General features: G+C 45.6%; 1 protein-coding gene and 2 long non-coding RNA genes across 32 annotated transcripts in view; 2 read left to right on the forward strand and 1 right to left on the reverse strand.

Annotated features, from left to right (window-relative positions):
- The window catches only part of OGDH (oxoglutarate dehydrogenase), a 474703-nt gene that overhangs the window by 93618 nt on the left and 353928 nt on the right, over positions 1 to 27157 (reverse strand). For 27 of the 28 annotated variants that reach the window (XM_015133615.3, XM_015133612.3, XM_002803284.4 and 24 more), the window contains exon 1: positions 1405 to 1489. The exons of the other annotated variant lie outside the window; for it this stretch is intronic. The gene's annotated coding sequence lies outside the window, so the exon portion shown is untranslated. Of the gene's footprint in view, positions 1 to 1404; positions 1490 to 27157 lie in introns of those variants that run through there. 28 annotated transcript variants of the gene reach the window in all.
- On the forward strand, positions 1101 to 27136 carry LOC106997434 (uncharacterized). Of its 3 annotated transcripts, none has more exons than XR_013415358.1 (4): positions 1101 to 1688; positions 22152 to 22359; positions 26649 to 26877; positions 26967 to 27136. It is a non-coding gene; the product is annotated as an uncharacterized LOC106997434 (long non-coding RNA). The 3 variants fall into 3 exon arrangements; XR_013415360.1 differs by having other exon boundaries at positions 1273 to 1688; positions 26649 to 26742; positions 26967 to 27124; XR_013415359.1 differs by lacking the exon at positions 26649 to 26877 and having other exon boundaries at positions 1273 to 1688; positions 26967 to 27124.
- LOC144339853 (uncharacterized) lies at positions 2845 to 15043 on the forward strand. The gene is made up of 3 exons (XR_013415365.1): positions 2845 to 2971; positions 5906 to 5998; positions 14920 to 15043. It is a non-coding gene; the product is annotated as an uncharacterized LOC144339853 (long non-coding RNA).

A 27157-nucleotide genomic window follows, 5' to 3' on the forward strand; every position in this document is an offset into this window, starting at 1 on the left:
TTTAAACAGAAAAAGTAACTGAAATGTGAAAAGTGTGCTTAAAAAAAAATAATGAGGGGCCGGGTGCAGTGGCTCACGCCTGTAATCCCAGCACCTTGGGAGGCCAAGGCGGGTGGCTCACCAGAGGTCAGGAGTTCGAGAACAACCTAGCCAAGGTGGTGAAAACCCATCTCTACTAAAAATACAAAAATTAGCCAGGCGCGTGCCTGTAATACCAGCTACTCGGGAGGCTGAGGCAGGAGAATCACTTGAATCCAGGAAGGCAGAGGTTGCAGTGAGCCGAGATCATGCCACAGCACTCCAGCCTGGGCGACAGGGTGAGACTCCATCTCAAACAAAACAAGACAACAACAACAAAAAATGAGCATACAGTGACCTTTATTCAACTTTCCAAGATCCAGTCCTCAGCTAATTTACAAAACTACAATAGTGGTATATACTATCCTAGGTCTACACGGCAAAGTACAGTTTGTTGCAACTAATGCTGCCTTATACAAAAAGGCTTTATCCTATGCCACCCATCCTAAACCCAGCTGTTCAGAGCAGTGTACCTGGAAATCAGCCTCAGGGTACGGACTGCAAGACATGGCACAAGGAAACCCTAACACGAAGTCCTATATTCTGGGCAAAGGGATGGGGATGGCAGGTGGGACGCACTCGGGTCAGGGCGAGGGCACGGCAAGTTTTCTATTAAATCTCAGTAGGTTAAAACTCATATCCATGGTCTGATACATTTTCGAGGGAAAATGGTGCTTGAAAGATGTTTCTACGGAAAACAAGCTTCATCTCAGTCAATCTGTTCGTCCCAACTTTGGGCAGCAGGTGTGGGGGCGGGGCCAAGGTCTGCGCCGTAATCTAAACAGGCAGTCCCACCCAGGGCCACCCCAAGGCTAGATGCTCCGACGCGACTCGAGCAGGCCACACTATCTTTCGGACAAAGCGACGCGGTCCTCACAGGCGGGAAGGAGAGTGCGTCCCGGTCGGGAAGGACGCCGCCGGAGAGCTGCCTGCCCACGTGACGCCCGCGGCGACCTTGGGGGTCACCCTTGCGGACGCACCGCCCTCTCCCTCACATCCGCCGCCGCGCCCGCCCCTCGCTCTACCACCGCCAATGGCGCGTCGCTCCGCGCCCCGCGCGACCTCGGAGCGCGCTCGTACCCGCCAATCTCCGCCCGCCGGGCGGGCCCCGCGGCGCCATTGGCTACCACGGCCATCCATCAGGTCCCGTCCCTCCTACCACCCTCCGTCAGCCCCACTCCATCCAGCTCCACTCCCCTGTCACCGCGGCACCCGCAGCACCAAGGGCGCGGCGGCCTCGCCCTTTACCGCGATCTCCAACCCCGGGCCGCCAAGCGCCGCGCTACCCAGCACTGAGACGGGCGCAGCGAGACAGCGCAAGGTTACCTGTCTCCGGCTCAGCTCCACCCGAATGAGGCGCCGACACCCCACTCCGGGGCTCTAAACTCTCGGCCCCGCCCTGGCGTATGGCGTCAACACGTAGCCCTCCCCTGGAGAAGAAGGCCCTCCCCTCTTACAGTGAACCGATTCGTGACGTCACAGAGCCGCGCCGGACGTCACAGCGCCGACTACGCAGTTGCGGAAGCTTGGGCCGGCGGGAGCGCAGCTGTTTGCTCCGCTAGAGCGATGAGATTGAGTGTATGGACTTCCAGCGGCTTCTACGATCATAAGTAATTTCTAAAACATATCTCTAGTGCCTGGTAGGAACCTATCAAGAGACAGTTGGGTTGATGTGAAACTTAGCGCACAAAAATAAACAATTTAAATAACAGAATCTCCGTTTTTGAGATTGTCCTGGGTCAGGCTTTGTGACAAGCGCTTCACCGGCGCTATTGTGTAACAGCCTGTGAGATAGGTATTCCTGTCCCCGGTCTACAAATGACAATAGGCAGTGCTGGAATCTTGCCCGGGATCTTGCCCGAGTTGTCTTGACTTTAGAGCTACCTATCAAAGATAAAACGCGGCTAATTAACCTGTCACAACCTGTTGATTGTAAGATGTTCACTATTTTAAAGTATTAAAATTTGGGGAAAGGCCGGGCGCGGTGGCTCAAGCCTGTAATCCCAGCACTTTGTGAGGCCGAAGCGGGCAGATCACTTGAGGTCAGGAGTTCGAGACCAGCCTGGCCAACAGGGCAAAACCCAGTCTCTACCAAAAATTTTAAAAGGCCGGGCGTGGTGGCGGGCGCCTGTAATCCTAGCAACTCGGGAGGCTGAGGCAGGAGAATAGCTTGAACCTGGGAGGGAGAAGTTACAGTGAGCCGAGATCGCGTCACTGCATTCCAGCCTGGGCGACAGAGTGAGAATCAGTCTCAAAATAATAATAATAATAATAATAAAAGTAATAAAATTGGGGGAAAAGTATCTCAGAATTGATTAAATAATATCGCAAATTATATTCACTCACATATTGAGAAAGCCCCTTGCACTTGTTCAGTCTTACAGCCAGGAGAAAACCTCATTTCATATTCATGTCTTTAACCTCACTTTTTCTTCTTTCCCTTTTAGATAGAGATCAGACTTTAGGCTCAAAGCTTTCAGTGGGCAATATTATTATATAAAGCTAGACCTTAAACTGCTTTGTATTCATGATTTTGGACAGTTTATCTTTGTTATTTGTGGCAGGTAATACTGGTTTTCTTATTTACATTAAAAATTTTTTCCAATAAATGGTTCTATTTAAAGAAGATGTTAACCATTGTAGATACTAGTATAGGAAGGCAGCATCCAAATAACTGACATTAGGGAAACGCTGTTGCAGACTGTCTTGAATGTTCTCCTGAATATATTTTCCCAAGTAGATAACTACTTAAAGACAAGGATTTTGTCATGTGGCACACAGCAGCAGATATTGGGGTGACGAGGAACAGCGATCCATCAAGCACGATAGTCCCATAGAGAACACAGATATCTCAATTGGGCCAGTATTCAGACCAAAGCTATGCCACCCACAGGTGGGTATGATATAGACTTAAAGCGACTTATAAAAGGGAAAAGTCAAAGAGGTGTTTTTTTGTGTTTTAAATGGGGAGTATAGGCCGGGTGTGGTGGCTCATACCTGTAATCCCAGCAATTTGGGAGGTGGAGACGGGCGGATCACCTAAGGTTGGGAGTTCGAGACCAGCCTGACCAACATGGTGAAACCCCATCTCTACTAAAAATACAAAAATTAGCTGGGCGTGGTGGTGCAGTAGCTGGTAATCCCAGCTACTCAGGAGGCTGAGGCAGGAGAGTCGCTAGAACCCGGGAGGTGGAGATTGCAGTGAGCCGAGATCATGCCATTGTACTCCAACCTGGGCAACAAGAGCGAGAAACTCTGTCTCAAAAAACAAACACACACACCCAAAAAGGGGGCGTATAAGTGCTTATGATAGAACAAACTTAGGCTAATGTATATGACAAGGATCTAGAGACTGGAAGAAGGTAAGAGACCAGGGTATAAACTTCAGTATTCTTTTTTCCTTTTTTTTTTTTTGTAATACGGTAAAAATGCATGTACTAAAAATTTGCAGCTGGGTGCAATGGCTCACACTTGTAATCCCAGCACTTTGGGAGGTGGAGGCGGGATGATCACTTGAGCTCAGGAGTTCCAGATCAGCCTGGAGAGCACAGCAAGATCTCATTTCTACTAAAAATCAAGAAAATTAGCCAGGTGTAGTGGCACTCACCTGTAGTCTCAGCTAATTGTAGGAGGCTGAGGCAGGAGGAGGATCTCTTCAGCCTGAGAGATTGAGGCTGCAGTGAGCTATGATTGTACCACTGCACTCCAGCCTGGACCAGAGAGCAAGATACTGTATTTTTTTTTAAATGCCATTTTAACCATTTTTAGGTGTATAATTCAGTGGCATTAATTACATTCACAATATTGTGCAACCATCATCACTCTATTTCCAAAACTTTTTCATCACCTGAAACAGAAACTCTGTAACCATTAAGCAATAACTTCCTATGTCCCCCTCTCCTCCTGTCCTTCTCTCCTTTGGTAACCTCTATTATATGGTCTCTATACATTTGGTTACTCAATTACCTTATGTCAGTGGAATCATACCGTATATGTCTTTTTGTGTCCACCTTGTTTCATTGAGCATGGGGTTGTCAAGGTTTATCCATGTTGTAGCATTGGCCCAGAACTTCATTTCTTTTTATTTTATTTTATTTTATTTTATTTTTGAGACACGATCTCCCTCAGTTTCAGGCTGGAGGACAGTGGCACCATCTCAGCTCACTGCAGCCTGCGCCACCCAGGTTCAAGTAATTCTGATGCCTCGGCCTCCCAAGTAGCTGGGACTACAGGCACGCTCCACCATGCCTGGCTATTTTATTTTATATTTATTTATTTATTTATTTAGGGATGGTGTTTTGTTCTTGTTGCCCAGGCTGGAGTGCAGTGTGCCATCTCAGCTCACTGCAACCTCTGCCTCCTAGATTCAAGCAATTCTCCTGCCTCAGTCTCCCAAGTAACTGGGATTATAGGCGCCTGCCACCACACCCAGTTAATTTTTTGTATTTTTAGTAGCAATTGGGTTTCACTATGTTGGCCAGGCTGGTCTTGAACTCCTGACCTCAAGTGATCCACCCACCTCGACTTCCCAAAGTGCTGGGATTACAGGCGTGAGCCACCACACCTGGCCAGAACTTCATTTCTTTTTATGGCTGAATAATATTCCATTGTATGTATATACCACATTTTGTTTATTCATTCATCTGTTTATGAACACTTGGGTTATTTCTGCTTTGTTGCTATTTTGAATAATGTTGCAATGAACATTGGCTTATAAATGTTTGAGCCAATTGTGTTACCAAGCAATGGGCTCACTGCTAGACACACATAGAAGCCAATACTATGTCATCAGCTTTTGAGAAAAGGCTTTATTGTAAGGTCGACCAGCAGGGAAACCAGAGGCAACACTCAAATTTGTCTCCCCGAGATGGAATCTGGGGGCAGGTTTTATAGGCAAAGAGCAACTATGAGGGAGATGGGAAAATACAACAAGGCATGATCTGTTTGGGTCATGCAAAGAGGCAATGCTGGATCTTTTGAGTTCATATTGCAGCAAAACAGGACGCCCCATGCTTCCTAATTTGGTGTCCATTTCTCCATTTGAGTGCTTAAGTCATGCCTATGGTTGACTTTTGTGTTCCCACCGACACCAGGGTCAGTTATCAGGCACGCTTGGTTCATCTGGGCATGCTCAGGTTACATGACTTGCAGCCTGGGGATCTATTGTAACTGAAAAACAACTCATCATTTTGTTACTGATAAAAGTTGAACCAGGCTGGGCGTGGTGGCTCACACTTGTAATCCCAGCACTTGGGGAGACTGAGGTGGGTGGATCACCCGAGGTCAGAGTTCAAGATGAGCCTGGCCAACAGGGTGAAACCCCATCTCTACTAAAAACACAAAAAAATTAGCCACGCATGGGTGGGTGCCTGTAATCCCAGCTTGGGAGACTGAGGCAGGAAAATCGCTTGAACTCAGGAGCCGGAGGTTGCAGTGAGCCAAAACCCCGCCTTTGCACTCCAACCTGGGCAAGAACAAAACTCCATCTCAAAAAAAAAAAAAAAAGCTGAACCAGATTGAACTGGTCCTGTGGTTACACCTGTTTATAATTCTTTTGCCTGTATACCTGGGAGTGTAATTGCTGGGTTATATGGGAATTCCGTCTAGCTTTTTCAGGAAGTGATAAATTCCCACAGTGACCACACCTTTTTTGTTTGTTTGTTTGTTTTTGAGACAAGGTGTCAGTTTGTAGTGCAGTGGTGCAATCACAGCTCACTGCAGCCTCAACCTCCGGGGCTTAAAGCAATCCTCTCAGCTCACGCTCCTGAGTAGCTGGGACAACCGGCACGCACCACCATGCTAGGCTAATTTTTTCTATTTTTTTTAGAGACAGGGTCTTGCTGTGTTGCCCAAGCTGGTCTCGAGGTCCTGGCCTCGAGCGATCCTGCTGCCTCAGCCTCCCATAGTGTTGAGATTACAGGTGTGTCTCTATTTTTTTTTACTGTCTCTATTTTTTAAAAAATTATTATCAGTCAGTCATGGTGCCTCACTCCTGTAATCCCAGCACTTTAAGAGGCCAAATTAGGAGGATTATCAGCTTCAGCAACACAATGAGACTTTGTCTCTACAGAAAAAAAAAAAAAAAAAAAAAAATTAGGAGTGGTGATACATGCCTGTGGTCCTGCCTATTTGGAATGCTAGGACAGTAGGATTGCTTGAGCCCAGGAGCTTGAGGTTGCAGTGAGCTATGATCATGCCACAGAACTCTAGCCTGGGCACAGAGCAAGACCCTGTTCTCCCACTTCCCCACTCCCCAAAGAAAACATTTGGTGAGGTGTAATGGCTCATGCCTGTAATCCCACTACTTTGGGAGGCTAAGTCAGGAGGATTGCTTGAGGCCAGGAGTTTAAGATCAGCTGGGCAACATAGCAAGACCCCATCTCTAAAAAAAAATTTATTACAGCCAACTATAATAAATAGGTATGAGTTGGTATCTCATTGTGGTTTAGAAATTATTATTTTTTAGAGGTAGAGTCCCACTCTGCCACCCAGTCTGGAGTGCATGAGCACAATCAGAGGTCACTGCAGCCTTGAACTCCTGGGCTGGGACTGCAAGTGTGGGCCACCATCCATGGCTCATTGTGGTTTTGATTTGCATTTCCCTAATGGCTAATGATGTTGAGCGTATTTTCATGTGCTGCTTGTCCATTTGTATATTTTCTTTGGAGAGCTGTCCATCTGAGTCATTTGCCCATTTTTAAATTGGGTTTTCTTATTATTGAGTTATAGAAGTACTTTGTATATTCTGGATATTAAATCTAATCAGATATATGATTTGCAGATATTTTCTCCCATTTTGTAGGTTTTCATTTCTTTTTTGTTTGTTTGCTTGCTTGTTTTGAGACGGGGTCTTACTCTGTTACCTAGGCTGGAGTGCAGTGGTGTGTGATCATGGCTCACTGCAGTCTTGATCTCCTAGGCTCAAGTGATCCTCTTGCCTCAGCCTCCTGAGTAGCTGGGACCATACCACAGGTGCACACCACCACGCCCAGCTAATATTGTTATTTTATTTATTTATTTATTTTGAGACAGAGTCTCGTTCTGTCACCAGGCTGGAGTGCAGTGGTGCGATCTTGGCTTACTGCAACCTCTGCCTCCTGGGTTCAAGCGATTCTCCTGCCTCAGCCTCCTGAGTAGCTGGGACTGCAGGCATGCACCACCACACCCAGCTACGTTTTGTGTTTTCAGTAGAGACGGTGTTTCACTACGTTGGCCAGGTTGGTCTTGATCTCTTGACCTCCCACCCGCCTCAGCCTCCCAAAGTGTTGGGATTATAGGCATGAGCCACTGCACCCGGCCGATATTGTTATTTTTTGTAGAGACAGGGTTTTGCTTTGTTGCCCTGGCTGGTCTTGTACTCCTGGCCTCAAGAGATCCTCCCACGTCAGCCTCTCAAATGTGCCGGGCCTCTCTTTATCTCTTGACGATGTCCTTTGATGAACAAAAGTTTTTAATTTTTTTTTGTTGTTGTTCCTAAGGAGTTTATCTGGACTGTCTTGGGGGTGGAGAGGACTCTGCACCTAGAGAAGGTATTGGGTCTCTTGTTAGCAAAGTGTGGTTCATGCTGGCATGGCAGGACTAGTGGGGCAGAAGGAACTTGAGGGTGAAGTGGTGGAATTGATCGCTGACCGATGGCACTTTCTGATGCAATCTCCTTCATCTTCCTCATCTGAATGGAATGCGCCCAGTACTCTGTCACCAGGTGGTGGTGTCCACCAGGTCAGGACCCACGTTCCCAGTTTAGGTTTTGGATGCCACTTGGAGGATAGTGCAGCCAGATGCCCAGACTCTTCACCTGAAGAGGGAGGGTTCTCCATCACCTACCCACTGGAGACAGTTTCCACCAAGACTTCTTCAGCTAAGATACAAAGTGCCAGAGGCTCAAAGATTCGCATGGGGTAGAGGATTGGTGTGCAGCTTTTGGGGGTGGTCAGGCACCCCACCACCTTGTGTTCTTGACATTTGCCCCAGGCCTTCTTGGCTTCTCTTAGTGCTAGCCACCACTCACAAAAGGTTGAAAGTTTTTTTTTTTTTTTTGAGACAGAGTCTGGCTCTGTCGCCCAGGCTGGAGTGCAGTGGCATGATCTAGGCTCACTGCAAGCTCTGCCTCCCGGGTTCACACCATTCTCCTGCCTCAGCCTTCGGAGTAGCTGGGACTACAGGCGCCCGCCACCACGCCCGGCTAATTTTTTGTATTTTTAGCAGAAACGGGGTTTCACCGTGTTAGTCAGGATGGTCTCGATCTCCTGACCTCATGATCCGCCCGCCTCGGCCTCTCAGAGTGCTGGGATTACAGGCATGAGCCACCACGCCTGGCTGAAAGTTTTTAATTTTGATGTTGCTTGTGTCATATCTAAGAATCCATTGCCAAATCTAAGGTTGTGAAGATTTACCCTTATGTTTATTCTATGAGGTTATGGTTTTAGCTCATATTTAGATTGTTTACCTATTTTGAGTTAATTTTTCTATGTGACTGCAGTAGGGATCCAACTTCATGTTTTGTTTTGTTTTGTTTTTTTTCTGAGACAGGGCCTCTCCCTGTCATCCAGGCTGGAGTGCAGTGGCATGATCATAACTCACTACAGCCTTGAACTGGGCTCAGGTGATCCTCCTACCTCAGCCTCCTAAGTAGCTAGTAATACAGATGCATGCCACCACATGTGGCTATTTTATTTTATTCTATATTTTATTTTTTATTTTAATTTTATTGTATTTGAGACAAGGGTCTCATTATGTTGCCCAGTCTGGTCTCAAACTTCTGGGTTCAAGCAGTCCTTCTGCCTTAGCCTCCCAAAGCACTGGGATTACAGGTGTGAACCACCACACCCAGACCAACTTCATTCTTTTACACGTAGGACTCCAATTGTTCCAGCACCATTTGTTTAAAAGACTATTCTTTTTCCATTGAATGGACTTGGCACCCTTTTTGAAAATCAGTTAACCATAGATGTTGGGTTTATTTCTGTATCGTTCCACTTTTAGTATATGTGCTGCTGAAGCAAGCCCTGGGTTTGTTTCTGAACTCTCACTTTGATTCCATCCATTGATCTGTATGTCTATCCTTATGCCAGTACCACGCTGTTTGTTTTTAGGAAAATCTGTTTATTCTAAGTACCACACTGTTTTGATTACTATACCTTTGTAGTAAGTTTTGGAATCAGGAAATGTCAGTTCTTCAGCTTTGTTCTTTTCCAAGATCGTTTTGTCTACTCAAGGCCCCTTACAATTTCATATGATTTTAAGAATTTGCTTTTCCATTTCTGCAAAAAAGGCTGTTGGGGTTGGGTTTTTTGTTTGTTTTTAGAGACCAGGTTTCTCTCTGTCACCCAGGCTGGAGTACAGTAGCATGATCATAGGGTCATAGCTCATTGCAGCCTTGAACTCCTGGGCTCAAGGGATTCTCTTGCCTCAGCCTCTTGAGTAGCTGGGACTACAGGTATGTGCCACCACACCAGGTACTTTTAAAATTTTCTGTAGAGACAAGGTTTCAGTATGTTGCTTAGGCTGATTTCAACCTCCTGTTAAGCAATCCTGTTGCTTCAGCCTTCTAGTGATGGGATTACAGGCATGAGCTGCCATGCCTGGCCAGCTATTGAGACCTTGATAGGTTGGTATTGTATTGAATCTCTAGATCACTGGGTAGTACTGACATCTTAACAATACTAAATCTTCCAGTCCATGAATATAGGATGTCTTTCCATTTATTTAGATTGTCTTTAATTTCTTTCAGCAATGTTTTATAGTTTTCAATGTATGTCTTTCACCTCCTTGGTTAAATGTATTCCTAGATACTTTATATTTTCCAATACATATGTAAGTGGAATTGTTCTCTTAATTTCCTTTTCTTTTTTTTCTTTTTTCTTTCCTTTTTTTGTTTTTTGTTTTTTTTGAGACAGTGTCTTGTTCTGTGGCCCAGGCTGGAGTGCAGTGGCCTGATGCAATCTCAGCTCACTGCAACCTCTGCATCCCAGGGTCAGGTGATCCTCTCACCTCAACCTCCTGAGTAGCTGGGACTGTAGGTGCATACCACTACAGCCAGCTATATTTTCTATTTTTAGTGGAGATGGGGTTTCTCCGTGTTGCCCAGACTATTCTTGAACTTCTGGGTTCAACCAATCTGTCTGCCTTGGCCTCCCAAAGTGCTGGGATTACAGGTGTGAGCCACCGTGCCTGGCCTTAATTTCCTTTTCTGGTTGTTCATTACTGGCGTATAGATTTTTGGGTGTTGATATTGTGTCCTGTGACTTTGCTGATATTGTTAATTAGCTCTTGTAGCCTTCTTGTGGATTCTTTGAGATTTTCTGTATGTAGGATTTAGTCATCTGTCAATAGAAATAGTTTTCCTTCCTCCTTTCCTGTTAGGATGCCTTTGGTTTCTGTTTCTCATCTAATTGCCCTGGCCAGAGCAGCCAGTACAATTTGAAGAACAGTGGTGAAAGTGGGAGTCCTTGTCTTGTTCCTAATTGGTGGAACAATCAGGGGAAAGCTTTCAGCCTTTCACTGTTGAGTGTGATGTTTGCTCTGGGATTTTCATAGATGCCCTTTAACATGTTAAGGAAATTTCCTCCTATTCCTAGTTTTCTGAATGTTTTCTTTTTGTCGTGAAAGGCATTGAATTTTGTCAAATGCTTTTTCTTCATTACTTGAGATAATCGTGTTTTTTTTCCCTTTCTTCTATTCCTGTGATATATCACATTAATTGATTTTCTTTTTTTAAAAAAAAAAATTTTAAACATTTTATTTTTCTTTTTTTGAGATGTAGTCTCGCTCTGTCACCCAGGCTAGAGTGAAGTGGCACAATCTCAGCTCACTGCAATCTTCACTTCCCAGGTTCAAGTGATTCTCCTGCTTCAGCTTCCTGAGTAGCTGGGATTGTGAGCACCTGCCACCATGTCTGGTTAATTTTTTTTGTACTTTTAGTAGAGATGGGGTTTCACCATGTTGGCCAGGCTGTTCTGGAACTCCTGACCTCAGATGATCCACCCGTCTTGGCTTCCCAAAGTGCTGAGATTACAGGCGTGAGTCACCGTGCCCAGCCTTAATTTAAGTTCCAGGATACATGTGCAGGACATGTAGGTTTGTTACATAGGTAGACGTGTGCCATGGTAGTTTCCTGCACCTATCAACCTATCACCTAGGTATTAAGCCCCACATGCATTAGCTGTTTATCCTAATGCTGTGCCCTTCTCGGATTTTTTTTTCTTTTTGAGACGGAGTTTTGTTCTTGTCACCTAGGCTAGAGTGCAGTGGCACAGTCTCGGCTCACTGCAACCTTCGCCTCCCGGGTTCAAGTGATTCTTCTGCCTCAGCCTCCTGAATTGCTGGGATTACAGGCGCCCACCACCACACCTGGCTAACTTTTGCATTTTTAGTAGAGGGGTTTCACCATGTTGGCCAGGCTGGTCTTGGACTCCTGACCTCAGGTGATCCACCTGCCTCGGCCTCCCAAACTGCTGGGACTACAGGCGTGAGCCACTGCGCCTGGCCTCTTTTTTTTAATTTAAAAAAAAAAAATTTAGGCTGGGTACAGTGGCGGATGCCTATAATTCTGACACTCTGGAAGACTGAGGTAAGTGGATCTCTTGAGCTCAGGCGTTTGAGACCAGCTTAGGCAATATGGTGAAACCCCATCTTTACAAAAAATTACAAAAATTAGCCAGGCCTGGTAGCACATACCTGTAGTATCGGCTGTTTGGGATGCTGAAATGGGAGGATCACCAGAGCCTGGGGGTCGAGGCTGCAGTGAGCCATGATCATGCCACTACACTCAATCCTGGGTGACACAGTGAGACACTGTCTCAATTTTTTTTTTTTTTTTTGAGACGGAGTCTAGCTCTGTCGCCCAGGCTGGAGTGCAGTGGCGTGATCTCGGCTCACTGTGACCACTGCCTCCTGGGTTCAAGCAATTCTCTGCCTTAGCCTCCCGAGTAGCTGGGATCACAGGCACCCGCCACCACGCCCGGCCGATTTTTGTATTTTTAGTAGAGACAGGGTTTTACCGTCTTGTCCAGGCTGGTCTTGAACTCCTGACCTCAGGTAATCCGCCTGCCTCGGCCTCCCAAAGTGCTGGGATTACAGGTGTGAGCCACTGTGCCTGGCTTTTTTTTTTTTTTTTTTTTTTTTTAAGTAGACACAGTATCTTGCTACGTTGCCCAGGCTGGTTTTGAACTCCTGACTTCAAGTGATCCCCCCACTCCCTGCCTTGGTCTCCCAAAGTGCTGGAATCACTGGTGTGCACCACCGCACCTGGCCAGCATGAATTGATTTTTTTTTTTCTTTCTGAGACGGAGTCTCGCTGTGTTGCCCAGGCTGGAGTGCAATGGCATGATGTCGGCTCACTGCAACCTCTGCCTCCTGGGTTCAAGCGTTTCTTCTGCTTCAAACTCCATAGCTGGGATTACAGGCGTATGCCACCACGCCCAGCTAATTTTTGTATTTTTATTAGAGACAGGGTTCACCGTGTTGGTCAGGCTGGCCTCAAACTCCTGACTTCAGGTGATCCACCTGCCTCCCCCTCCCCCTTTTCTTCCCCCTCCCCCCTTTGTCTCCCCCTCCCCTCTCCCCTTCCCTTCCCACTCCCCTCCTCTCCCCTCCCTTTCCCCTTCCCCTCTACTCCCCTTCACCCCTTCCCCTCCCTTTCCCTCCCTCCCCTCTTTTCTTTCTCTTTGTCTTTTTCTCACCTCCCTCCCTCCCTCCCTCCCTTCCTTCCCTCCGTCCCTCCCTCCCTTCTTTCCCTCCCTCCCTCCCTCCCCCCCTCTCTCTCTCTCTTTATTTTTGGACAGGGTCTCACTGTGTCCTCCAGGCTGGAGTGCAGTGGCATGATCATGGCTCACTGGAGCCTCCACCTCCCAGGCTCAGGTGATTCTCCCATCTCAGCCTCCTGAGTAGCTGAGACTACAGGCACACCCCACCACATCCGGCTGATTTTTAAAATATTTTTTGTAGAGATGGGGTCTCACCATGTTGCCCAAGCTGGTCTCAAACTCCTGAGCTCAAGTGATCTGCCCGCCTCGGCCTCCCAGAGTTACAGTTACAGGCATGAGCCACCATGCTTGGCCATGAATTGATTTTCTTACATTGAACCTGCAGGACAGGTCTCTGGGTGGGCTTGAACTGATCCAGTTCTCCCCACTTTCTCACTTACAGTTTTCAAGAGTAACTGTAGAATGGGCTGGTACTGCAACATCCTGAGATGGGGGGAATTGGCTGGAACAGCCTGGGCTGTATTCCAGTTTCCCCTTGAAACAGGATGTCCTTTAGTGCTTTAGCCCAGTGTTTCATGTGGTCCCTGGGATATAAAACCCTTGGCCGACTACTTTCTGGGGTCTCTCAACTGTGGTGCAAGTGGCGCAGGTACAGATGAGACTTAACTGCCTCAAGCAGCCTTCCTGAACCTTGGGGTACTGGCTCAACTTGAATCCTAGGCTGCCGTTGTCCTTTGCTGCCTATCTATAAATAGTAAACCTGTTTCATGTGACTGATTGTGTATGTGAGGCAGAGTGTTCTGCCTCACTGGATTCAGGAAAGTAGTAAAAGTGCAGCCCAAGAGGCAGTAGGCTGAAGTGGTAACCAGTGCACAGCGGACCTGCTTCACAGAGCTCACTGTGAGGTTGGCTCACTGTAACCTCTACTTCCTGGGTTCAATCTTGCATCCATGGCTAAAATCCACTAGGTCATGGTGTATAGTCCTCTTTTTTTTTTTTTTTTTCTTGAGACAGAGCCTTGCTCTGTCACCCAGGCTGGAGTGCAGTGGCACAATCCTGGCTGACTGCAACCTCTGCTTCCCAGCTCAAGCGATCCTCCAGTCTCAGCTTCCCAAGTAGCTGAAACCACAGGCACAAGCTAGCATGCCTGCCTCATTTTTGTATTTTCTGTAGAGATGCGGTTTTGCCATGTTGCCCAGGCCGGTTTTGAACTCCTGATCTCAAAGTGATCTCCCTATTTTGGCATCCCAAAGTTCTAGGAATGCAGGCATGAGCCACCATGCCCCCAGCTACATATAATCCTCTTACTATGCTGTTGGATTTGGTTTGCTGCTATTTTGTTAAGGACTTTTACGTCTAGAATTATAAGAGATACTGGTTTGTTTTCTTGTGATGTCTTTAAATGGCTTTCGTATTAGGTTAATACTGGCTTCATAGAATGAGTTAGGAAATGTTCCCGCTCCTCAGTGTGTTGGAGGAGTTTAAGGAGGACTGGTGTTGGCCGGGCAAAGTGGTTCAGTAATCCCAGCACTTTGGGAGACCGAGGAGGGTGGATCACCTGAGGTCAGGAGTTCGAGACCAGCCTGAAAATATGGTGAAACCCCATCTCCACTAAAAATACAAAAATAGCCAGGTGTGGTGGCAGGCATCTGTAATCCCAGCTACTTGGGAGGCCGAGACAGGAGAATTGCTTGAACCCAGGAGGCAGAGGTTGCAGTGAGCTGAGATCGTGCCACTGTACTCCAGCCTGGGTGACAGAGCAAGACACCGTCTCAAAAAAAAAAGAAGGATTGGTGTTAATTATTCTTTAAACGTTTGGTAGAATTTACTAGGGAAACTATTCCTGGACTTTGTCACTTTAGGTAATTTGTATGTTTCTAGGAATTTGTCCAGTTCATCTAAATTAATCGAACTTGTTGGTATGTAATTTTTTTTTTTTTTTTTTTTTTTTTGAGATGGAGTCTTTCTCTGTTACCCAGGCTGCAGTGCAGTGGCATAATCTTTGCTCACTGCAACCTCCACCTCCCAGGTTCAAGGGATTCTCCTGGCTCAGCCTCCCAAGTAGCTGGGATTACAGGTGCCTGCCACCACACCCAGCTAATTTTTTAATTTTATTTATTTATTTATTTTGAGACAGGGTCTCACTCTGCTGCCCAGGCTGGAGTGCAATGGCGTGATCTTGGCTCACTGCAACCTTTACTTCCTGGGTTCAAGCTATCTTCCTGCCTCACCCTCCCGAGTAGCTGGGATTACAGGTACGCGCCACCACACTCAGCTGATTTTTGTATTTTTATTTATTTATGTATTTTTATTTTTATTTTGGAGACAGAGTCTCGCTCTGTCACCCGGGCTGGAGTACAGTGGCACGATCTCGTCTCACTGCCACCTCCGCCTCCCAGGTTCAAGCGATTCTCTTGCCTCAGCCTCCCAAGTACCTGGGATTACAGGCGCCTGCTACCACACCTGGCTAGTTTTTGTATTTTTAGTAGAGACATGGTTTCACCACATTGGCCAGGCTGGTCTCCCAACTCCTGACCTCTGGTGATCTGCCCGCCTTGGCCTCCCAAAGTGCTGGGATTATAGGTGTGAGCCATCACACCCCCCGGTATGTAATTTTGTATAATATTCTCTTATCTTTTTTATTTCTGTAAGGTTGATAATGCCTCCACTTTCATTTCTGATTTTAGTTATTTGTGTCTTCTTTTTTCTGTGTTAGTGTAGGGAAAGGTTTGTTCATTTTGTTGATCTTTTCAAAGAACCAACTTTTGCTTTCATTGACTCTATTGTTTTTCTATCCTCTTTTATTTATCCCTACTTTAATCTTTATTATGTCCTTCCTTTTGCTAGTTTGGGGTTTAGTTGGCTCTTTTTCAAGTTCTTCAAGGTATAAATTTAGGTTATTGATTTGATATCTTTCTTCATTTCCACTATCACAAATTTTACACATGATCTTTAAATGTAGACATTTACAACTATAAATTCCCTTTGAACACTGCCTTTACTACATCCCATAACTTTTGCTCAGTATGATTTTTCATTAAAGTATACATTCCATATTCATTCAACAAATATTTGTTTGTTTTTTCATTTGCTTTTAGAGACAGAGTTTCACTCCATTGCTCAGGCTGGAGTGAAGTGGCACAATCTTGGCTCACTGCAACCTCTGCCTCCTAGGTTCAAGCAATTCTTGCACCTTAGCCTCCCAAGTAGCTGGGATTACAGGAGCCCGCCACCATGCCCAGCTAATTTTTTGTATTTTTAGTAGAGATGGGGTTTCGCCATGTTGCCCAGGCTGGTCTCAAACTCCTGAGCTCAGGCAATTCGAAGCTTCAGCCTCCCAAAGTGCTAGGATTACAGGCATGAGCCACCACGCCCAGCCTCATTCAACAAATATTTATACTGGTTTGGTTCTAGGTGCTAGGGATACAGAGGTGAACACAACAGACAGGCAGGATCTATGTTATTACGGAGCTGACATTTTCAGGATGTACAAACAAGGTAGTAATTGATGGTTTGAAATCCATAAATAAAATTGTACTGTGATAGAGTGATAGAGAGTGGCAATAGCACTTCTTTCCTCCTTCCTTCCTTCCTTCCTTCCTTCCTCTCTTTTTCTCTGTCTCTTTCTTCTTTCTTGTTTTTTGTTTTTTGACCAAGTTTCACTCAGCGTGGCAATAGCACTTCTTTCCTTCTTTCTTTCTCTCTTTCTTCTCTCTCTCTTTCTTTCTTTCTTTTTTTTTTTTTTTTTGTTTTGTTTTTTGACTGCATTTTGCTTTTGTTGCCCAGGCTGGAGTGCAGTGGCATGATCTCTGCTCACTGCAACCTCCATCTCCTGGGTTCAAGCAATTCTTCTGCCTCAATCTCCCAAGTTGCTGGGATTACAGGCACCTGCCACCACGCCTGGCTAATTTTTTGCATTTTTAGTAGAGACGAGGTTTTGCCATGTTGGGCAGGCTGGTGTTGAACTCCTGACCTCAGGTGATCTGCCCACCTCAGCCTCCCAAAGTGCTGGGATTACAGATGTGAGACACCATGCCCAGCCTTTCTTTCTTTTTGAGACAGGGTCTCATTCTGTCATCCAGTCTGGAGTACAGTGGTGTGATCTCGGCTAACTGCAACCTCTGCCTCCCAGGCTCAAACCACCCTCCCATTTCAGCCTCCCGAGTAGCTGAGACCACAGGCATATGCTACCATACACGGGTAAGTTTTGTATTTTTGGTAGAGACAGGGTTTCACCATGTTGCCCAGGCTGGTCTTAAACTTCTGAGCTCAGGTGATCCACCTCAGCCTCCCAAAGTGCTGGGATTACAGGCATGAGGCACTGCGCCTGGTCTCTAGTACTTAATTTTTGATTTTTATTTTATTAAATAAGCAACACATTATTTTCTCTTTTTTACTCTCAAATTCATTTTGACTTTGATTTTTAATTTTTTATCTAAATTATTTGTATTTTTTTAGAGACAGGGTCTCACTTTGTCATCCAAGTTGGAGTGCAGTGGCATAATCATAGTTCATTACAGCTTCAAACTCCTGACTTCAAGCAGTCCTTCTGCCTCAGCCTCCCAAAGTGCTAGGGTTATAGGCATGGGTCACCACACCTCGCCTCAAATTCCTTTTTACCAAGTGACATGTTCATATGGCTCAGAAATAAAAAGTGTATTTAAAAGTTTTGTTTGTAAAGTCTCCTACCCCATGACCATCCATATCATTCTTTGTTGGCTTGCCAGACCCCTTCCCTGCTGGGGTTAACTCTTGTTAGATTATGGGGCAATCATTTATCCCAGGGTGAGAGCAGAGGTGGAGGGAATTCAGGGGTTTGGTAGTGGCCATTTACTGACCAGGACAAGAATATTTCTATATTTTAACCAGTATAACTCTACTGGTATATATGAGCTAAATCTTAGGTTTCCTATAACCACTTATATTAGTTTCTTAAATATTCTTCCAGTGTTTTCTCATGAAGGTACAAATACCAAAGAGAGTTTACTATGTATTCTCTTCCGCATCTGCTTTTCAAATTGATGGCCAGGTACAGTGGCTCACACTTGTAATCCCAGCACTTTGGGAGGCCAAGGTGGGTGGATCACCTGAGGTTGGGAGTTCAAGACCAGCCTGGCCAACATGGTGAAACCCCCTGTCTACTAAAAATACAAAAATTAGCCAGGCGTGGTGGTGTACACCTGTAATCCCAGCTACTTGAGAGGTTGAGGCATGAGAATCACTTGAACCCGGAAGGCAGAAGTTGCAGTGAGCCGAGATGGCGCCACAGCACTCGGGCCTGGGCTACAGAACAAGACTCTGTCTCAAAAAAAAAAAAAAAAAAGAAAGAAAGAAAAACAAATCGAACAGTATATCCTGGAAATCTTTCTATTCGTATAAAGCTTTTCAGTTCATAGAGAACTTCCTGACTTTTTCCAGTTGCATAACTGCATTGTGTGGTTTCAGTAGGGATAGCTCATCAGCGTTCCATTTGGTATTGGCTGGAGCAGGTCCACTGGGACTGCAGGATCCAAGATGGCTTCATTCCAATGATTGGTCCAATTAGGTGAGCTGGACCTCCTGTCAGCTGGGTTCCAAGGGAATGAAAATGGAAGCTGCAAGGTCTCTTGTGGCCTAAGCCCCAGAAGTCATATAGCTTCTCTTCCACTGCACTGAATTGGTCGGAACAAACCACAGGGCCAGTCCAAATTCAAGTTGAGGGAAAATAGACTCCACCCCTCAATGGGAGGAGCAGTATGTGTTTATAGGGATTGGAGGAATTGTCAGCAGTGGTCTTCGCAGACAGTCTGACACACCGAAGCCCAATCAAGGTTCACATCTTTTTAGGTATTATGCATCTTTTTATTTATTTATTTATTTATTTTGAGATAGGGTCTCACTCTTTCACCCTGGCTGGGTGCAATGGCACAATTTTGGCTTACTGCAACCTCTACCTCTTGGACTCAAGCGTCCTCCCACCTCAGCCTCTTGAATAGCTGGGACTAGTCACACAACACCACTCCTGGCTTAACTTTTGTATTTTTTGTAGACATGGGGTTTAGCCATGTTGCCCAGGTTGGTCTTGAACCTCTGGGCTCAAGCGATCCACCCGCCTGGGCCTCCCAAAGTGCTGGGATTACAGGTGTGAGCCACTGTGCCCAGCCTTGGTCTCTTAAACTAGTACATTTCCTCCACTTTCTTTATCTTCTCTCTCTTCTTGACTTTAGTTTTTGAAGGGCTGAGGCAAATTTTCCCATACTCTGGATTTGCTTTATTGTTTCCTCTAACTTTGCCCTCTGTCTCCTAAATTTCCTATAAACTGCAAATTGGGATAAAAGACCTGTTTAGATCAGGTTAAATGCTATTAAGGACAGGTGCTCGCGCCTGTAATCCCAGCATTTTGGGAGGCCAAGGTGGGCGGATCACTTGAGCCCAGGAGTTTGAAACCACTCTGAGCAACATAGCAAAATCACATCTTTACAAAAAAAATACAAAAATTAGCTGGGCATGGTGGCACACGCCTGTAGCTCCAGCTGCTCTGGAGGCTAAGGTGGGAGGATCGCTTGAGAGGCCGAGTCTGCAATGAGTAGAGATCACAGTACTGCATTGCAGCCTGGGCAACTGAGTGAGACTCCGCCTCAAAAAAAAAAAAAAAAAACCCAAATCGGGCGGTGCGGTGGCTCACGCCTGTAATCCCTGCAGTTTGGGAAGCCAAGGCGGACAGATCACTTGAGGTCAGGAGTTTGAGACCAACCTGGCCAACATGTTGAAACACTGTCCCTACTAAAAATACAAAATTTAATGGGGCATGGTGGTGCACGCCTATTCTGGAGGCTGAAGCAGGAGAATTGCTTGAACCTTGGAGGCAGAGGTTTCAGTGAACTGAGATCGTGCCACTGCACTTCAGCCTGGGCAACACAGAGACTCTGTCTCAAAAAACAAAACAAAACAAAACTAACCAAACAAAAAGATTAAATGCTATTTGCAAAAATTATCTGTACCCACTTATGATCCTTACATTAGGATGATCGTCTCTTGCCTGGACAGGATAATTCTGAAATCTACTTCAGATTGTCATTCTTCACTCAAAACCCCCCTAAAGAGTTCTCGCTCAGGGTAAAAGCCAAAGTCCTTCAAATGTTCTAAAAGGCCAGCCCATCTGTGACTCTTTTCCTCTGACGTTCTCCCATGCTGTCCCCCTGCCCTGCTGGCTTCCTTGCTCTCCTGACTCACCAGACATGCATTAGCCTCCAGACTTCACTCTCCCCAGGCATACACACGACTGCGCCTCCTGAGGGGCTTTTCATCTGGCACCTTCTCGGGGAGCCTTACTGCCACTCCATCTAAAATTGTACCCACCCCCACCTCCAACTAAACACTCCTTACATTTTAGTTTCCTGTGACTGCCATAGCAAATTTCCAGAAATATGATAGATTAAAACAACAAGGCCAGGTGCGGTGGCTCACGCCTGTAATCCCAGCACTCTGGGAGGCTGAGACGGGCAGATCACGAGGTTAGGAGTTCGAGACCAGCCTGGCTGATACGGTGAAACGCTGTCTCTACTAAAAATACAAAAATTAGCTGGGCGATGTGGCAGGCGCCTGTAATCCTAGCTACTTGGGAGGTTGAGGCAGGAGAACCATTTAAACCTGGGAGGCGGAGGTTACAGTGAGCCGAGATCGTGCCATTGTACTCCAGCCTGGGCAACAAGAGTGAAACTCCCATCTCAAAAACAAACAAACAAACAAAACACACATGTATTCTCTCTCAGTCACAGAGGGCAGAAGTCTGAAGTCAGGAGTGGGCAGAGCTGTACTTCCTAGGCTCTGGGGGAGATTTTTTTTCCTGTCTCTTCCAGTTTCTGGTGGCTCCAGGCATGCCTTGGCTTATGGCAGCATTGTTATTCCAGTGTCTGCTTCTGTGATCACAGTGCCTCCTTCTTTTCTTTTTTTCTTTTCCTTTTTTTTTTTTCTTTTTTTTGAGATTCTGTTGCCCAGGCTGGAGTGCAGTGTTATGATCACAGCTTACTGCAGCCTCAACCTCCTGGGCTCATGACATCCTCCCATGTCAGTCTCCCAAGTAACTGGGGACCACTGGCACGTGCCACCACACTTGGCTAATTTTTAAATTTTTTGTAGAGACAGGGTTTCTCTATGTTGCCTAGGCTGGTCTCAAACTCCTCAGCTCAAGCAATCCTCCTGCCTTGGCCTCCCAAAGTGCTGGGATTATAGGTGTGAGCCACCACACCTGGCCATGTTAACCATTTTTAGGTGTGCAGTTCAGTATGTTAAATATATTCATCTCCAAAACTTTTTCATTTTGCTAATCTGAAACTCTGTACCCATTAGACAATAGCTCCCCCCCGCAGGTAACCATTCTGCTTTTTGCTTCTATGATTTTTACTACCTTAGACACTTCATTTAAATGGAATCGTATGGCAGTTGTCTTTCTGTGATTGACTTATACTACTTAGCATAATGTTATGTTTCATCCATGTTGTAACATGGATCAGAATTTCATCCCTTTTTATGGCTTGATAATACTCCATTGTATGTATATACCACATTTTGTGGTAGATACAAGGTATATTTACATTGCTTCCACCTCTTGGCTATTGTGAATAATGCTGCTATGAAATGGGAGTATAGGTATCTTTTCCAGATCCTCACTTTACTTCCTTCAGATAAATACTTACAGGTGGGACTGCTGGATTATATGATTGTTCTACTTTTAATTATTTAACACTCTTTTACAATTTATTTTCTGCTTTTGTTGTTCTAATAATAGCCATTATTACGTGAGGTATTTCTGTGTCTCTTATAAGGACACCTGTCATTGGATTTAGGGCCCACTTGGTTAATCCAGGATTATCAAGTCTCAAAATCCTGAATTACATCTGCAGAGACTCTTTTTCCATGTAAAGTCACATTCACAAGTTGCAGTGATTCAAACATGAACATATCTTCTGGTCCACCATTAAGTCCACTATACTTTTTTTTTTTTTTGTGATGGAGTCTCGCTGTGTTGCCCAGGCTGAAGCGCAGTGGCGCGATCTCGGCTTACTGCAAGCTCCACCTCCCAGGTTCATACCATTCTCCTGCCTCGGCCTCCCGAGTAGCTGGGACTACAGGCACCCGCCACCATGCCCAGCTAATTTTTTTTGTATTTTTTTAGTAGAGACGGGGTTTCACAGTGTTAGCCAGGATGGTCTCCATCTCCTGACCTTGTGATCCGCCTGCCTCGGCCTCCCAAAGTGCTGGGATTACAGGTGTGAGCCACCACGCCTGGCCTAAGTCCACTATACTTTCTTCTTCCCTACCTTATTTTTCTTCTTGATACTTATCTCCATCTGACATGCTCTATATTTCTTTATTTATCTTGTTTGGCAGATGACAATCAAGATAATGCCATGAAGACAAGGATTTTTGTTGTTGTTTTGAGACAGGGCCTCACTCTGTCACCCAGGCCTAGAGTGCAGTGGCACAATCTTGTTCACTGCAACCATTGCCTCCCAGGCTCAAGTGATCCTCCCACCTCAACCTCCAGAGAAGTCAAGTGATCCTCCCACCTCAGCCTCCAAAGAAGATGGAACTACAGGTGATTGCCACTACACCTGGCTAATTTTCTGTATTTTTGGTAGAGATGGGGTTTCACCATGTTGTCCAGGCTGGTCTCAAACTTCTGAGTTCACATGATCCACCCAAAGTGCTGGGATTACAGGCATGAGCCACCGAGCCTGGCCTAGACAAGGATTTTTGTTTTGGTCACCTATGTTTTCCCATTAGAACAGTGGCTGGCACAAATGGTTGCACAGCACATACTGGCTGAACAAATGAAGGAAGGGGTGGCTGGTCTAGACAAAACACTGCCTCATGGCTTCTGAGCAGAAAAATCTCTCATCTGGGGAATTAGACTCCCTAAGTTAAATTTTCTTTCTTTTTTGGAGATGGGGTCTCACTCTGTTGCCCAGGCTGGAGTGCGGTAGCACCATCACAGCTCACTGCAGCCTCAACCTCCTGGGGGTCAAGCAATCCTCCCACCTCATCCTCCTGAGTAGTTGGGACTACAGACCCATGCCACCACGCCTGGCTAATTTTTTTTTTTTTTTTGGTAGAGACAGGGTGTCACCATGTAGCCCAGACTGATCTTGAACTTCTGGACTCAAGCGATCTTCTTGCCTCGGCCTCCCAAATGCTGGGATTACTGGCATGAGCCACTGTGCCTGACTGCCTAAGTTAAATTTTCTACAGTGGAGAATACAATCTCTTTAATATTATCTCTCAGTTAAGACAAATTTCAGCAATCTCCTTAAAAAAAAAAAAAATCAGCTTGCCAATATAAATACCATTTCTCACTAATGTGAATTAGAGTTCCTTGGAAAAATAGTTGATATTGTTTCTAGGACAGTAAATGTATAAAACAGAAAGCAAGGAAGTCTAGGGTGTCCAATCTTTTGGCTTTCCTGGGCCACACTGGAAGAATTGTCTTGGGCCACACATAAAGTACACTAATGATAGCCGATAAGCTAAAAAAAAAAAAAAAAAAAAAAAAAAAAAAAAAGTCACACACAAAAAATCTCGTAAGTTTTAGAAAGTTTATGAATCTGTTTTGGGCTGCATGGGCCAGGGGTTGGACAAACTTGACGTAAAGACTACTAGGATTGTAGACTACTAGGATTGTGCCATAAAGACACAGGAGCAACTAAGTATTTGATGAGACAATCCGAACATTTAAAAATGACTGTCATGGATTAATGCACATCAAATATCTAAACATCCATCATTTCATGATAGCACTGCACCTTCTCCCCAAAGAACCTAAATTGGTCCCAGTTAGAGGTTGCTGGGGCATCCATCCATCATTATTATTATTTGAGCAAGGTCACCCATGCTAGAGTGCTGTGGCCCCATCACGGCTCACTGTATCCTCAACTTCCTGGGCTCCAGCCATTTCCCTGCCTCAGCCTCCTAAGTAGCTGGAATTACAGGCATGCACCACCATGCCCGTCTAATTTTTAAATATTTTGTAAAGATGGGGATCTTGCCATTTCCTGGGCTCAAGCAGTCCTCCTGTCTTGGCCTCCCAAAGTGCTGGGATTATAGGCAGAGACACTGCGTCCCGGAAAGAATCAAGCATACATCCTGGCTATCCTGAATGGATTGTATTTCAAAGTAACCAGAGAGATGAGGGAATGCTCACCTTTGTAGAAGAATCTCATCTTATAAATGCAGGAGGAATGAGAGAATTTGAAATCACCACTTTGCACCCCTAAGGAACATAAATCTACACTAGAGTTTCTCAACCTGGGTACTATGGACATTTTGAGCTGGATAATTCTTTGCTATGGGGTGGGGGAGGTGTGCTCTGTTGAATTATACAATGTTTAGCAACCCAGTTGCAACAATGCAAAATATCTCCAGACATTGCCAAATTTTCCCTTAGTAGGACAGGGCAAAATTAACCCTCGTTGAGAACCAGTGGTCTAATGATCATCAATGTTTGCTAGACTATTAGAAGAAAGGCTGATAGTAAACTTCATGGATAATCAGGATGACAACCCCCAAGTTGAGAGATGAATTACAATATTACTAAGAGAAAACCACGCCTTGTGCCTCAGTAGAAGTACACAGTGCCAGCCATGAAGTGTTATTGCAAACAAAACAAAACCCAAAAAAACCCAAACCTCAACATTACACCTAAACCTAACGAAGCCTCTAGCCAGGGGTAAATCCAAGCTTTTTGGGGCCTTACACTACACAAATTTCACAGTCCTCTTTAAGAAAAAGACACAAAATTATGTGAAATCAGGTACAGGGGTCTATGCAAGGGAGAGCCTGAATATTAAGCTTCATTAGTTTCACTGTAAACCTCCCCCTGACTCTAGAATTAACAGTGATTACAGGACATACCAGGGACAAAAAACATTAAATGACACCTGAAGATACAATCAGCAAAACCCAGAAAGTGGAAAATTCTGTTGGTCAAATGATCCAGTTTCTTCAATAAGAAACTTTTATATATATATATATGAATATATATGAATATATATATATATATATATATTTTTTTTTTTTTTTTTTTGAGACGGAGTCTCGCTCTGTCGCCCAGGCTGGAGTGCAGTGGCGCGATCTCGGCTCACTGCAAGCTCCGCCTCCCGGGTTCACGCCATTCTCCTGCCTCAGCCTCCCGAGTAGCTGGGACTACAGGCGCCCACAACCGCGCCCGGCTAATTTTTTGTATTTTTAGTAGAGACGGGGTTTCACCGTGGTCTCGATCTCCTGACCTTGTGATCCGCCCGCCTCAGCCTCCCAAAGTGCTGGGATTACAGGCGTGAGCCACCGCGCCCGGCCGAATATATATATATTTTTGGACACGGAGTCTCGCTCTCACCCAGGCTGGAGTGCCACTCCATGATCTCGGCTCACTGCAACCTCCGCCTCCTGGGTTCAAGTGATTCTTCTGCCTCATCCTCCCAAGTAGCTGGGACTACAGGTGAGCACCACCACACCCGGCTAATTTTTGTATTTTTAGTAGACACAGGGTTTCACCATATTGGCCAGGCTGGTCTTGAACTCCTGACCTCGTGATCTGCCCAACTTGGTCTGCCAAAGTGCTGGGATTACAGGTGTGAGCCACTGCGCCCAGCCCTGTTTTTGTTTTTGAGATAGAATCTCACTCTGTTGCCCAGGCTGGAGTATAGTGGCACCACCATCTCAGCTCACTGCAACTTCTGCCTCCCTGATTCTAGCGATTCTCCTGCCTCAGCCTCCCAAGTAGCTGGGATTACAAATGTGCACCACCACACCTGGCTAATTTTTGTATTTTTAGTAGAGACAGGGTTTCACCATGTTGGCCAGGCTGGTCTTGAACTCCTGACCTCAAGTGATCCTTCCCCCTCAGCCTCCCAAAGTGCTGGGATTACAGGCATGAGCCACTGTGCCCAGCTGGAATTGTTATATATTAAAAGACATATATTTCTATGAAATGCAGTAAGTAAACCTTGTTTGGACCCTAATTAATCTAATGTACAAAGTTTTTTTAAGGCAATGGGGGAAATTAAACACATACTAGGTATTAAGTGATGTTAAATAATTTTTAAAATTTTGGTGGGTGTGATAATAGTATAAAGTCCTTATCTGTTAGAGACACACATTGACGTATTTATAGGTGAAATGACACGATGTACAGGATTTGCTTTAATATACAGCACTTCAAAAAAAATGCAGAAAGGGATAGATGAAATGAGAAAGGCAGCAAACTGTTGTTGAAGTTGGATGATGAGTACAGTCCTCCCTTATGATCCGAGGGGGATAATTCCTGGACTCCCACGGATACCAAAATCCAGGTATGCCCAAGTCTCTTATGAAAGTTCATTGTAACTATTCTACTTTTATATGTTTGGAAATTCTGTTGATAAAATATATTTTTAGTAGAGACGGGGGTTTCACCTTGTTGGCCCAGCTGGTCTCGAACTCCTAACCTAAGGTGATCCACCAGCTTTGGCCGCCCAAAGTGCTAGCATTACAGGCTTAAGCCATCGCGCCCGCCCGGCCTTGATAAAAATAAAGTTTTAATCTTCCTTTGCTCTGATTCCATGCCTACTAAGTAACATTCTAGTTTGTTTTTCACTTTCAAAAGGGTGTGCTGTAACTAGGGGATGTAAACAAGCTCCATGACCCTACTTATTCCTAAGTTTTCGTTTCACCCTCCACCTTTTTTTTTAAGACAGGGTATCACGCTCGGTCGCCCAGGCTGGAGCACGATCACTGCTTAATGCATACTCGATCTCCTGGGTTCAAGCGATCCTCCTGCCTCAGCCTCCTAAGTAGCTGGGACTGCAGGCGCACACTACCATACCGGTTAATTTTATTTTTTTTTTTTTGTAGAAATTGGGGTTTCACCATGTTGCCCAGGCTGGTCCGGAACTCGTGGATTCAAGGGATCCGCCCGCCTCAGCCTCCCAGAGTGCTGGGATTACAGGTGTCAGCCACGAAGCCCGGCCCCAGCTTCTTAAAAGAATGATCCGAAACTATGGCAGCACTGGGCTTTTAGTCCCTACCCAAGAAATGCCCGCTCGCAGAGGCTCGGCGCGGCAGGGTCTCCCGACGTGACAGGGTGTGGGTCTGAATTCAGCCTTGGTTCTTACGAGTCAGATAGGTGAACACGCAAAGAAAAACATCACAGGGCTTCCTCATTGTTTTTAGCACAGAAAACACTCGAGAGCCCGCGCTGAGAACCCAAAAGGCACGCTTCAGGCCATCGTAGCCACCTAGCCTGGCCAGATTCTGAAACCCAAATCGCTAACTGGGGGCCGAGGGCGGGCGTGACTGCGCAGGCGCGTCTCCCCAGCAAGATGCCGGAGGTAAGCTGTGGCGTAGGGGGTGAGAAATTGAAA

This window comes from Macaca mulatta, chromosome 3, assembly GCF_049350105.2.
Source record: "Macaca mulatta isolate MMU2019108-1 chromosome 3, T2T-MMU8v2.0, whole genome shotgun sequence".
NCBI classification, from domain to species: domain Eukaryota; kingdom Metazoa; phylum Chordata; class Mammalia; order Primates; family Cercopithecidae; genus Macaca; species Macaca mulatta.